Source organism: Bubalus kerabau, chromosome 4 (genome assembly GCF_029407905.1).
Source record: "Bubalus kerabau isolate K-KA32 ecotype Philippines breed swamp buffalo chromosome 4, PCC_UOA_SB_1v2, whole genome shotgun sequence".
Taxonomy (NCBI): Eukaryota; Metazoa; Chordata; class Mammalia; order Artiodactyla; family Bovidae; genus Bubalus; species Bubalus kerabau.
Window position 1 is genome coordinate 106,783,334 of NC_073627.1, and position 13,139 is coordinate 106,796,472.

The window sequence follows — 13,139 nt, forward strand, 5'->3', positions numbered from 1 at the left end:
GCCTTATTGATTTTCATTGGTGACCATATATAACTTGTAACATCTCCTTAAAGATCATTTTGAGTGCAGTTGTGTTAAAATAACATCAAAAGTACAAATAGAGGGAAAAGAAAGATTTCGTTTAGAATTCATTTTTTTATTGAGTGCCAGCTTTGTGGTGGTCAGCAAAAGTAGAGCCTGATGTATGTATGTGTGTGTGTGTGTGTGTGTGTGTGGTGTGTGTGTGGTGTGTGTGTGGGTGTGTGTCCAAGTTTAGTGTTTCATAGAAGATATTAGCTTTTGAATACATTTGGACCATGAAACAATATTCCCTTTGTCTCCTTTTGTCATTGTTAATTAGGAAAAATTGCCAGACTCCCCAGCGGTAGCATGTCTAATTTAATAACCTGAGAATCTGATGCTTGAAAATATAATGAAATGTACTAAATACCATGGCTGCTTTATAATTACTGATACAAAACATATTGTAACTAATCTTTACTGATTAGAAAAGACTTTTATAAAGCACAAAATAGAGTCAGTTGAGAACTACAGCTCTATCTGCATAATTTAATATAATTATCAATCAGGAAATTATTCTTGAGCATGGGCTGATGGGCCAGAATTTGGTTGAAGATGAAGAATATTAGTCAGCAAACCTCCTGCTAGATTTTTTTTATTACCTAGTGCAAGTCTCCCTTTCTCTCTCTCTTTTTTTAGGGGGGGAAAGCTTGTATCATTTGGTCTCTACCAGCAGTCTAAGTGATCATCCTAACAGAAACGGCAGTTTTACGTGATGTTTTCATTTCATGTGTACTGCCTGAGTCAATATTTCTATGTGTTAATACTTTAGAAATTCCAGGCTCTTCCAATATTTTCTTTGTTTTAAAAAAATTATATAGGTGGTAGTGTGAAATAGTCATCCTTACTTGCATTGAATTCCAGTTTGAGTCTTCCCTAGGTGTGTGACCCCAGAGAATGATGAATTTGGCATGTGTCTTAACCTTGGAATCTCAGTTTCCTTATCTGACAACACAGGTACATTTATTACAGGGATTAAATTTCAATATAAAGCTTACTACCTAAAACATGATAGGTATCAAAAAATCTTTTCTCTTCTGCCTTCTCCCCTTGAGAAAGCAGCCTGATATGAGAGCAGTGACATGAAAGCTTAAGGTAATGTGTGACTTTGCAGCAGCAACACAACTTATTAGTTTATATCTTAAGTGCCTTTAATATTGTCGGGAGAGAGGAACCCTACATGCGTGGGAGATGGTTGAACGTGGTGATTCAGAGCTTGGAGGTGAATGAATTTAAGCTTGGATGAGCTTGAATCCTGGCTCAGCTACTTGTGAGGTTTGTGTTCTGGGAGATGAATGTCTTCCCTGATGTGTAAAACAGGGGCCGTAGTAGTGTCACTTCCTCTAAAAGATTAAATAGTGAAGGTTCAATCAATCGAGGCATGTGAAACCTCATACATAAGGGACCCATGCATGCTTTCCTGTGTCCTTGTATTTTAGGTGTGTGATTTACATATCACACACCCTGGTGAGGCCTTTTGCTTTACCAATCTGCCCCTTATTTCTGATCCTGGCATCTGAAATTCTGTTTAGGTGAAACATGGATTTTTATTCCCCATTTAGCAACTCTTTTGACTGCAGTACTGCAAGGATAGTTTAATTAGTTCGAATGGATTTGTGATTGGTGGTGGAATCAGGTTTTTTCCCTACTAATAATGGTAGCAAAGAGGTTCAAAAGCAGGCTGAAGCTAGTAACACAAACTCCTCCAAAGAATAAAAACATCTCTGCATAGTATCTCCAAAATTACACATTTTCAGGTAGTATCAAAGGATTGAGAAGAGAAGAAGCTCCCAAATGTTTTTAAAAATGATCACATTTTTTCCTTATGCTATGCTATGCTATGCTAAGTCACTTTAGTCGTGTCTGACTCTGTGTGACCCCATAGACGGCAGCCCACCAGGCTTCCCCGTCCCTGGGATTCTCCAGGCAAGAACACTGGAGTGGGTTGCCATTTCCTTCTCCAATGCATGAAAGTGAAAAGTGAAAGTGAACTCGCTCAGTCGTGTCTGACCCTCAGCGACCCCATGAACTGCAGCCTTCCAGGCTCCTCCATCCATGGGATTCTCCAGGCAAGAGTACTGGAGTGGGGTGCCATTGCCTTCTCCTTAACATAGACTAAATTCCCTGCATATGTTATTTGCTTATTTCATCCATTTTTTTTTCCTCTGTGCAAATTTATTGAGCATTTAATAGATTTCGAAAGTTCAGGCATGATCCCTACCTTCAGGATATTCATAGATAGGGTTGGAGAGTGGTGGGGACCAATGCATGCATGGATAATATGATAATAGACTCTGATGGATGGTACTGCAAACCTGCAAAGATGTGTTGGGAACATGAGAAGGGCTCCTGACCTGGGAAAAAGCAGGAAGGGAAAAATGGAGGCAGCAATGACCAGGGATCAGTTCTCAGAGGTGGTTCTGTGTTTCTCGAGGTGTTTAGAGTCTATGGGGGCAAGTCTGGTTGTCACGATGACTGGGGAGTGACATAACTGACCTTTTAGTGAGTGAAGGCAATAATGCTAAGTGCCCTTTAAAGCACAGGACAATTCCACATATTAAAGCTCTCGTTTCACAAATGTTAATGGTTGAGAAACACTGAACGAAGAGACAGAATAAAGGGAGTGGCATTATATTCTGTATTGACTATGGCATCACAGGCGGTAGAGGGGAAGGTTGCTTTGAGCTTGTACCACTTGTGAAAATAAAAGCAGTTAGAAAGCGAGAGTGGTCTTTTTCTGTCTGTTGCTTTCTGTTGGAACGCCTTGCACTGGCTTTGCAAGACCACAGCTTTCCCAAAGCTTACTGATCCATGCTGACTTGAATACACCTATTGGAGAGGCCAGGGCTTCTCAAGCCTCTGGAGAAGGAGTCCACCCAGTTCACCAGCAGAATGATGAAAACCCCAGGAAAAGAACATTTCCATTTTTTTTTTCTTTCCAACAGACTGCCAAGTTAAGAAGGGGCCAACTATAAAACAGTGGCGACACTCTGAACCAGAAAATCTGTTTTTCTTTGCTTTGATACATTTTAAAATAGATTTGCTTAGACATCCAGAGAAGTTAATAGAGTTGTCCATGGCTATGGCCTAAAAGGAGAGGAGACACCAGGAGAAACAATTAAGTTGAGCTCATATAGGCGAAGGAGGAAAGGAAGAGAAACAGGGCTCGTGGGTCTGGGTGCCTCTGGCCCCAGGGGAGCATGCAGTGATCACAGAGGACATAGCCCAGGAGTGAAGGCACAGCTAAGGAGCCCCAGAATTTCAGCAGAAACAGTTTCAAGATGATACATGCAAAGGTTCAGACTCCACCTCCTTAAATCCCAGGGTTTTGCAGAAATGTGGTGCTGGCCAGAGCTGGGGATGGGGTGGAGGAGGTGTGGCAAATAGGAAGAGGCATGAGGAGGGGCTAGGTCAGCCAGTCCCTCCCTTGGCCATCAGTCGGCACCTCTGACTAATTATATATATTGGAGGTCTGTGTAAGATTTCATAACAAATAATGAAGAAATTAGAAATTTTTTTTTATTTTTTCCTTTAAAAATTCTTTGGAAAACCACTAGTATTGAAGTATTGAAATGTTCTTTGCTGTTAGCTGTTCATTTAGAAATTAATCTGCTGTACAACTTTGGTCTAATGCCTGGGCCTCTCTGTGCCACCATTTTTGCTCATCCAGATGATAAGGGAGTCAGTCTAGAATTTCTAAGGACCTCGCTGCTTTAACATCCTGTGAATTTTCAAATGTATTAGTTAGTTTACTGCACTGTTACGAAAGGGAATGATTCGGTAGCCCACGTATGGATTGATTCACAACTAGTAACAGATGAACCACACAAGACCTAGGAGACTCTAGGTTTTCGATCTGAAAATTATAAGAGGTGTGAAATGAAAATGTGGTTATTTATGGAAATTCACAGTTTCCTGCACTCACAGATGCTGGTGGTTTCATCTAGTCAGAACATCTTGACAAAGAACAGGAGCCCTAATTCACCAGTCTCCCCAGTGTTCTGTGTCTTTAACTGGGACAGTTAGTGGGCCAGCCTTCCATGGGGTAAATGTGTCAGTTTTTATGGAGTAACTAAAGTTTTTACAGGGGCATAGTCAGAAAAATAGGTCTCTCAATTCATGTGGTTAAATGTCTTTAGTTAGATACATGTGAATGGGGTATAAAATCACTTTTCTTAGAACCCTTTGATTAAGCAGTACTCTCTTTATGGCCGTGCTTCCAATGTAAGGATTTGGAAGCACCTTGCAGCCTTTCTGTAGTTACAGTTTCATACATCTGCTTTCTGTTTTCCTATTAGCAGTTACACAACAGTATTACTTATTTGACCTCCATTAATTTTAAGCATGTTCAAGCTGGTTTTAGAAAAGGCAGAGGAATCGGAGATCAAATTGCCAACATCCACTGGATCATCGAAAAAGCAAGAGAGTTCCAGAAAAACATCTATTTCTGCTTTATTGATTATGCCAAAGCCTTTGACTGTGTGGATCACAATCAACTGTGGAAAATTCTGAAAGAGATGGGAATACCAGACCACCTGATCTGCCTCTTGAGAAATCTGTATGCAGGTCAGGAAGCAACAGTTAGAACTGGACATAGAACAACAGACTGGTTCCAAATAGGAAAAGGAGTATGTCAAGGCTGTATATTGTCACCCTGCTTATTTAACTTATATGCAGAGTACATCATGAGAAACACTGGACTGGAAGAAACACAAGCTGGAATCAAGATTGCCGGGAGAAATATCAATAACCTCAGATATGCAGATGACACCACCCTTATGGCAGAAAGTGAAGAGGAACTCAAAAGCCTCTTGATGAAAGTGAAAGTAGAGAGTGAAAAAGTTGGCTTAAAGCTCAACATTCAGAAAACGAAGATCATGGCATCTGGTCCCATCACTTCATGGGAAATAGATGGGGAAACAGTGGAAACAGTGTCAGACTTTATTTTTCTGGGCTCCAAGATCACTGCAGATGGTGACTGCAGCCATGAAATTAAAAGACGCTTACTCCTTGGAAGGAAAGTTATGACCAACTTAGATAGCATATTCAAAAGCAGAGACAGTACTTTGCCAACAAAGATTCATCTAGTCAAGGCTATGGTTTTTCCAGTGGTCATGTATGGATGTGAGAGTTGGACTGTGAAGAAGGCTGAGCGCTGAAGAATTGATGCTTTGAACTGTGGTGTTGGAGAAGGCTCTTGAGAGTCCCTTGGACTGCAAGGAGATCCAACCAGTCCATTCTGAAGGAGATCAGCCCTGGGATTTCTTTGGAAGGAATGATGCTGAAGCTGAAACTCCAGTACTTTGGCCACCTCATGGGAAGAGTTGACTCATTGGAAAAGACTCTGATGCTGGGAGGGATTGGGGGCAGGAGGAGAAGGGGACGACAGAGGATGAGATCACTGACTCGATGGACGTGAGTCTGGGTGAACTCCGGGAGTTGGTGATGGACAGGGAGGCCTGGCGTGCTGCGATTCATGGGGTTGCAAAGAGTCAGACACGACTGAGCGACTGATCTGATCTGATCTGAATTTTAAGCATATTATCCCTGTTGAAGGTTCAAGCTGTTTGTTAAGGAGCAGCCCCTCTGGGTTCTGCTATCATCTCTTCTATTTTCCTGGGTAGGTCCCTTGACCATTTGTCCACAATTTAAAATGGTTTTGGAAGATTGTTGGGTTTAGGCCCACTCTCTACTTGTTTGTTTTGAAGCATACTGGCTGGCATATAATAATTTGTTCAGAATGATCTGCACATTAAAAGAGAGATGAAATGCCCAAGGAGAAGAGAAAAACCTAACATATCTATACACCAATTACAAATCCACACGTTGATATTTTTTTTAATTCTCACAACAACCCCATGAGGAAGCTATTAGTATTATTATTATTCTCATCATTATCATAATCATTATTATCTTTTAGGTAAGGAAGTTGAGACTTAGAGAAGTGAAACAACTGATCCAAAGACTCATAAGCCTGTTTCTAATGCTTAACAAGCTTCCTTAGCTAACTTCTACTTGGTGTTCTTTGTAGAAATTCTAAAGATATGTAGCAATATATTCTTCAGTTACATGTATGGTTTTGTAGTCTGGTATCTGAGATTTTTAAACTAATTTAAATTGCAATGAGGGCTGGTCTGTGCTTATTTGCTCAGTCGTGTCCAACTCCTTGCTTCCTCATGGACTGGTAGCCTCCCAGGCTCCTCTATCCATGGGGATTCTCCAGGCAAGAATACTGGAGTGGGAAGCCATGCCCTCCTCCAGGGGATCTTCCCAACTCAGGGATTGAACCCAGGTCTCCCATGTTGCAGGCAGATTCTTTACTGTCTAAGCCATCAGGGAAGCCCAATGAGAGCATGTCACTTTTATTAGATTAATTCACACTGGGCTCTGATGAAATGTCATGGACACCAGGTGACATGTGATTGTTATTTTGTAGGAGCTTTTGTTATGGGGCTGGTGTTTTCATAGTTTATTGCTAATGCATCTAGAACATGGACTGATAAAATGCAGGCTGGCCCACAGCCTTTCACTATGGAACGCATGGCCACTGATGTCTCTCAGTAATGTTTTGTGATTCTGTGGATCGGAATGCTCTGTCTAGTTCCTTTCCTTTGTCATTTCTGAAAGCAGATCTGAACCCTGAAGTCTTTCTTTCCATGAGTGCTTAGAGATAAATAGTGAGAGAAAAGGATTCATTACACATTGTTTTTCAGCCTTTCTAAGGAGGGAGGAAAGCAAGTGAATTCAAGTGATGTCAAGTATCAATGCTGGTTTGTTTCAATGGTGCAGCACAATTTCTCCTTTGAGAATACTGTCAGTATTTAACATTGCCTTGACTCAGATCTCTCCATAGTTCTTAAAGTTGCTGGTATTTACAGAAACACAATAAAATAGCACATCATTAAAATGTCCTGACTTTTCCTTACCAATTTCACCTGTTTTCTCCAAGAAGGTTAGTCTTAAGTTTTCCCTTTTTGCCCTCATAAAAATCTTATAAACAGCCTGAAATTCTTATCAGAAATGGTAAGACTGTAAATAATTTTCACTGTGTACTTTGGCTAGTATCTCCCTCCTGCTACGCATCTATAGTTCAGTTTATGCTGATTTCTTGCACTTTATATATATATATATATATATATATATATATATATATAGTTTGGTTGTTAATTTAACTTTCAGTTCAGTTCAGTTCAGTCACTAAGCCGTGTCCAACTCTTTGCAACCCTATGAATCGCAGCACGCCAGGCCTCCCTGTCCATCGCCAACTCCTGGAGTTCACTCAAACTCACGTCCATCAAGTCAGTGATGCCATCCAGCCATCTCATCCTCTGTCGTCCCCTTCTCCTCTGGCCCCCAATCCCTCCCAGCATCAGAGTCTTTTCCAGTGAGTCAACTCTTTGCATGAGGTGGCCAAAGTACTGGAGTTTCAGCTTCAGCATCATTCCTTCCAAAGAAATCCCAGGGCTGATCTCCTTCAGAATGGACTGGTTGGATCTCCTTGCAGTCCAAGGGACTCTCAAGAGCCTTCTCCAACACCACAGTTCAAAAGCATCAATTCTTCTGTGTTCAGCTTTCTTCACAGTCCAACTCTCATATCCATACATGACCACTGGAAAAACCATAGCCTTGACTAGATGAACCTTTGTTGGCAAAGTAATGTCTCTTCTTTTTAATATGCTATCTAGGTTGGTTATAACTTGTTTTTGAGGGCACTGAGTTATATTCATTTTTTAACATGAAGGCTTTTTCCATCAGTGTAGAAGTACTGCATACTCATTATGTAAAGAAAAAAAGGAAACCATACAAAGATGGAAGACAAAAGAAAACAAAGCTTTCTTATAAGACAATCATCACTAATACTCTGTTTTTCTAAGTTTCTTGGTTCTAAGTACATATTTTTTATATATTTATTTTTACAACCTATGTAAAATTGGTGCTCTGGTTTTTCATTGGTTATAGTGTAGCAGTTTTCTGTGCTAAAAAAGATTATTTCTAAATGTCATCCCAAGTAACTCTATGGTATTATATTAAATATCTAACATAATTTTCTGCTATTAAACTCAGGAAAAGAAGGATTTTTAATATCTTTAAGGGTACAGATCACTCAACATTCTGTTTTATAATATTGGTATAGGAGATACGGATGGATGACATCATCGACTTAATGGACGTGAGTTTGAGCAAACTCCAGGAAATAGTGAAGGATGGAGGAGCCTGGCGTGCTGCAGTCCATGCTGTCACAAAGAGTTGGACAGGACTGAGCGATAAACAACAATAAGCAGATTGTAGGTACTACCAGACGGGATGGCCAGGAGCCTTTGAGCTGGATGAGTCTTTAAAGGCTTTTACTATGTGAAGCATTAACTTTCCTGGGTGGGTATCTAGGGGTTGTCAGGACAGCAACTCTTTTCCGGCATATAAGGCCATACCAGTTGGACTGGGTGAAAATTAGTTCTGGCTTTCCTTTTAGCCCGAACCAGCACTTTTCCTTTTGTAGTCTGGACCAGGACTATGTCACCTGCTAAACAGTTATTAGTCTGGAAAATTCTAACTAGTTCAGTGAGAAGTGTAAAAATAACAGAAAAAGGAGAGAAAATCTGTAAATGCTGTAACTATGTACCTTTAAAAATTAAGGAGAATCAATTGAAAAATTAGAATTATCCTGAGTTGTGGCCAGATTCAAAACAAATATACAGAAATAGTTCACATGACCACAGAGGATCTGAAGTATAATAGAGCCTATAATGGAATAAATTCTGTTTAGACAGTTTTTGCAAATATAAATAGGAATGAGCTTAAAAAAAAATCTAGTAATTTACATTAAGATACGTTAAAACTTGACTGGGAGCCATGAAAAACTTGTATAAATGAGGGAATATCCTGTGTTCCATATTGGAAAAATTCATTATTGTTAATGCTAGTATTAAAATATACTCTAAACTGTAATCAACAGACTGATCAAAGGGAGAGAGTTGATATTGCAGAAGTAGACGTAAGTACCTAATTTTCTGTTCACGTGTGCATGCATGTTAAGTCACTTCAGTCATGCCCAGCTCTTTGTGACCCTGTGGACTGTAGTCTTATCAGGTTCCTCTGTCCATGAGATTCTCTGGGCAAGAATACTGGAGTGGGTTGCCATGCCCTGCTCCAAGGGATCTTCCAACTCAGGAATCGAACCCACGTCTCTACACATCTCCTGCGTTGCAGGCAGGTTCTTTTCCTACTAGTACTGCCTGGTACCTGGGTATTATTGTGGAACACTGTCAGGTGTTATTGTGGGAGGAAACGTATATGGAGGGGGAAAAACATACTGTGGAATCAGACTGGCACAGCTGAGATCCAAAATCCTTTAATTTTTGTGGTTTGCTGTTGTTTTCCACATAGTTGTAATGGGGGATAGTAACTCCAATTATCTGAAAATTAAATGGTGCATTGCACATAGTCAGCAAATGGTAGAGTTAATTAATGCTACTCCATCTTCAGATGTTTGGAAAAGTATGCTTCCTGTTTCTTTCCAAACTTATTATCCTTATGATTTTAAGATGTGTTCTTAAATCTGTATTTATTAATTATTAAAGATAAAGAAAATATAATAGCATTTGACTCCTATGGAGTATAAGGAGATGAATATAATATTTTGTGTCCCTACAATTCACCTAATCATTATTTATCATGATATCTGTCATTTTTACTTGAGTTCCAGAAGCATCTTAGAAATAAGTCATGCATTTCTATGATTGAATTATATGCAATGTCAAGTCTGTGATTTACTGTACTGTTATATATAAGCAATCCTTGGTTATAACTGTGATAATTTCTATTGTGGAAACTTTGAGAACTATGAAAGTATGAAGAAATTTAGAATGATTCATAATTCCACCACTTGAAGATAATCATTGTTCATATTCTTAGGTCTTTCCTTCTAGATTCTTTTTCCACTTAGTATATATTTTAGTTTCAAAATTAATAGATACATTTAATCCAATTTTAATAAAACCTCAGCTGAACTTGCTAGAAATTCAATTTAACTTAACAAAATTATTCTAAAAAGTTATATGGAAGAATAATAAAAACAGTTTAAAAGATGTTTCGAAAAAAATAAAAACATCCCCTATCAGATATTAAACTGTGTTGTAAAACTCCAAGAATTAAAATGGAGTTGTACTGGTACAAGATTATAGATTTGTATGTAGTATTATAGATATCCCATAAATAGAATTTAGTGTTTAGAATAGAAGAATTTAGTACATCATAAGAATTGCCATCATTATTGGTGGGAGGAGACATTATTTAGAAAATTTGAGATAATGAATTAGTTCCTTACCTTTGACCATAAAGCAAAAGCAATTTCATACCAATCTAAGGCTAAAACCATTACAGTTTCCAAATTGGGTACTGTATTTGTAATTTTAATACAGGCTTTCTTTATCCTAGGCTGTACCTTTCTGGTAATAGTCTATTGTAAAAAGGTGGTTTCTTCTTTTATCTCATTAAGAACTTTAAAACTTTCTTCTTGAAGTAAGTTTGTTTTATCATAGTGACTTTTATTTGAGAGCATTATTTACTATGCTTTTTGTGTGTTTTCAAGTAATTTTGTAGGCCCAGCACATTTACTCATTCTTAGAGAGTAGTAATTATTTTATTATAGCAAAATTAGTTTTTCATGCTTTATAGATGGCTTCTACAATCTTTTTCAGAATTCAGAAGGCACTTTTCTGAATTCTGAAATTCACTCAAGTACTCGTTTTTACGTATGTCTGATTTATTTTGTTTCATGTCTCTGATTTCATATATTGCGCATGATCACTGAGTTCCTCTTCATGATCCAGTCTAATATGGAGAGGATTCTACTCATTTGGATTTCCATTGCTCCCCTTATTAGGACTTTGATTTGTTTAACTCATGTAAGTGTTTCATCAAATAACCACTGGAAATCCATGCAAAGTTGTTGCACCTGTAGCATTTTAATTGTTGAGGGCGGAAGCATGATTCCAAGATTACCCAAGAATTGTGTGACTGAATAACTGCTCTTCTAGAATCCTCTATTCACTTGGATTGTACCATCCACCTACCTGTGATAGGTAGATCTGTCATGCACCTCAACATTTGTCTGGTCACTTAACAGTTCCCATTTTTGGTTTGTGATATGCTGAGTATATTTAGTAATTTTAGCACTGTTAGAAATTTCTAGAATCTTCAAGTTAAAATTAATTGTGACCTACTATGAACAAAAATGTCATATGACTTTCTGGAGAATGATAAAGGATGTTGATGCAGTTAGCAGCAAGAAATAATGAATGAGTGGTCAGATAATAAACACTGATAAGGAAACCCAACACATTGAAATGTCAAACTTTTCCTAGTCTATGAACCCTTTTATTTTTTGTATTCTCCTTTTTTTAAAAAAAAGAAAAGGCTTGCAGTAAAGTTACTATTTACTTTTCCTTCTTTTGCAATTGTTGAGAGGATTCAGTTGCTAATGAAAATGCCTTTGTCTATTTTTAAACTGTATGAGAATGTGCTTTAGAAACGAGTATTTTTTCTTCTTCAGATACTCTTGTAATAATCTTTAAGCAGCAGTCATTGTAAATGTCAGTTCACTTTCCTAGGAGATGGACCCCAGCGTGAGGATCATGGCTGCCCATATCTCACCTGACCCTAAAGGGTTTACTTTGATTAACTTCATAAACCAAGGCCCGCTGACCAGCTTGAGCTTCGTAGGAGGTAGGCTCCTTTCTGTTTGGGCACAACTAATGTCTTCTACAGGTAGTTAAGCCAGCCAGTGAAGCTGTCACACTTTTCCGAATTCTTCAAATTATGCTCTGATCTCATAATTTATCTGCTTAATTCTATAGGTGAAGTAACACCTGGATGAAACCATTGTAGGTTCTGTTAATTTAAATAATTTTTATTGTGGTGAAATACACCTAAGATAACATTTAGCATTTTAACCATTTCAGTCACAGTGTGTGGAACTATTACTATCAGATTGGCCGATAAATTCATTTGGGTTTTTCCGTAAGATGTAATGGAATAACCTGAACAAACCATTTGGCCAACCCAGTACTATCCATTTCCAGAACTTTTTGTTACCCCAGACAGAAACTCTATGCCCATGAAATGATAACCCTCTACTCTGTCTTCCTCCTAGTCCTGGTCACCTCTGCTCTAACTTTCTGTCTGTACGAGAATGCTTCTTCTGGGTATCTCATGTAGGTGTAACCATACAGCAGTTGTCCTTTTGTGTCTGGTCTATCTCGTGTAGCTCACCGCTTTCAGGTTTCATCCATACTGTAGTATCAGAACTTTTTTTCCTTGCCCTTGGTTCTACCCCTAGTTCCCCTCCTCTGACTCCACCCTTATTCATGTATCACAGTTTGATTTGTTTTGAGTCCCTGCTGTAAATTATTTTTTGTATTTATATCTAGGATGAAATTGGTGGATCAGTGACTAAGTTTGAGAGGATCCACTAAATTGTTTTCCATAGTGACTACATCATTTCATACTCTCATTACAATGTACAGGTTTATAATGTCTTCAGCTCCTCATTAACTTTTGTTACTTTGGGGGAGGGATTGTTTATTTTTATAGTAGTCATCCTAACAGATGTGAGGTAGTATCTCATTTTGAATTTGACATGCATTTCCATAATGGTTAGTGATGTTGAACAACTTTTCGTCTGTGTCTTGACTATTTGTGTATCTTCTTTGGAGAATTATCTGTTTAAGCCGTTTATTTTTGAATTAGGCTGTTTGGCTTTTTTGCTGTTGTTGAGTTGTAACTTCTTTATATCTTCTGGAAATTGATCCTTTATCAGAAATATGCTTTGCAAACAGGTTCTACAATTCTTTGGGTTTTCTTTTCATTCTCTTGATATTGTCTTTAGATGTCCCAAAGCTGTTAATTTTGATGAAATCTAGTTTACCTATTTTTTAAATCTGTAGTTGCCTGTACTCTAGTCTTTTTTTTTTTTTATTAAAAGGACATTTGTATATGGTGGTTTAGTCGCTAAGTTGTGTCTGACTCTTGCAACCCCATGGACTGTAGCCTGCCAGGCTTCTCTGTCCATGGGACTTCCT

The 13,139-nt window shown here is 38.4% G+C and overlaps 1 long non-coding RNA gene across 1 annotated transcript in view; it reads left to right on the plus strand.

Moving 5' to 3' along the window:
* Positions 1 to 11,668: 11,668 nt before the first annotated feature.
* The window catches only part of LOC129650061 (uncharacterized), a 50,986-nt gene continuing 49,515 nt past the window's right edge, over positions 11,669 to 13,139 (plus strand). Inside the window, exon 1 of the long non-coding RNA XR_008713559.1 lies at positions 11,669 to 11,784. This is a non-coding gene — a long non-coding RNA (uncharacterized LOC129650061). The remainder of the gene's footprint in view (positions 11,785 to 13,139) is intronic.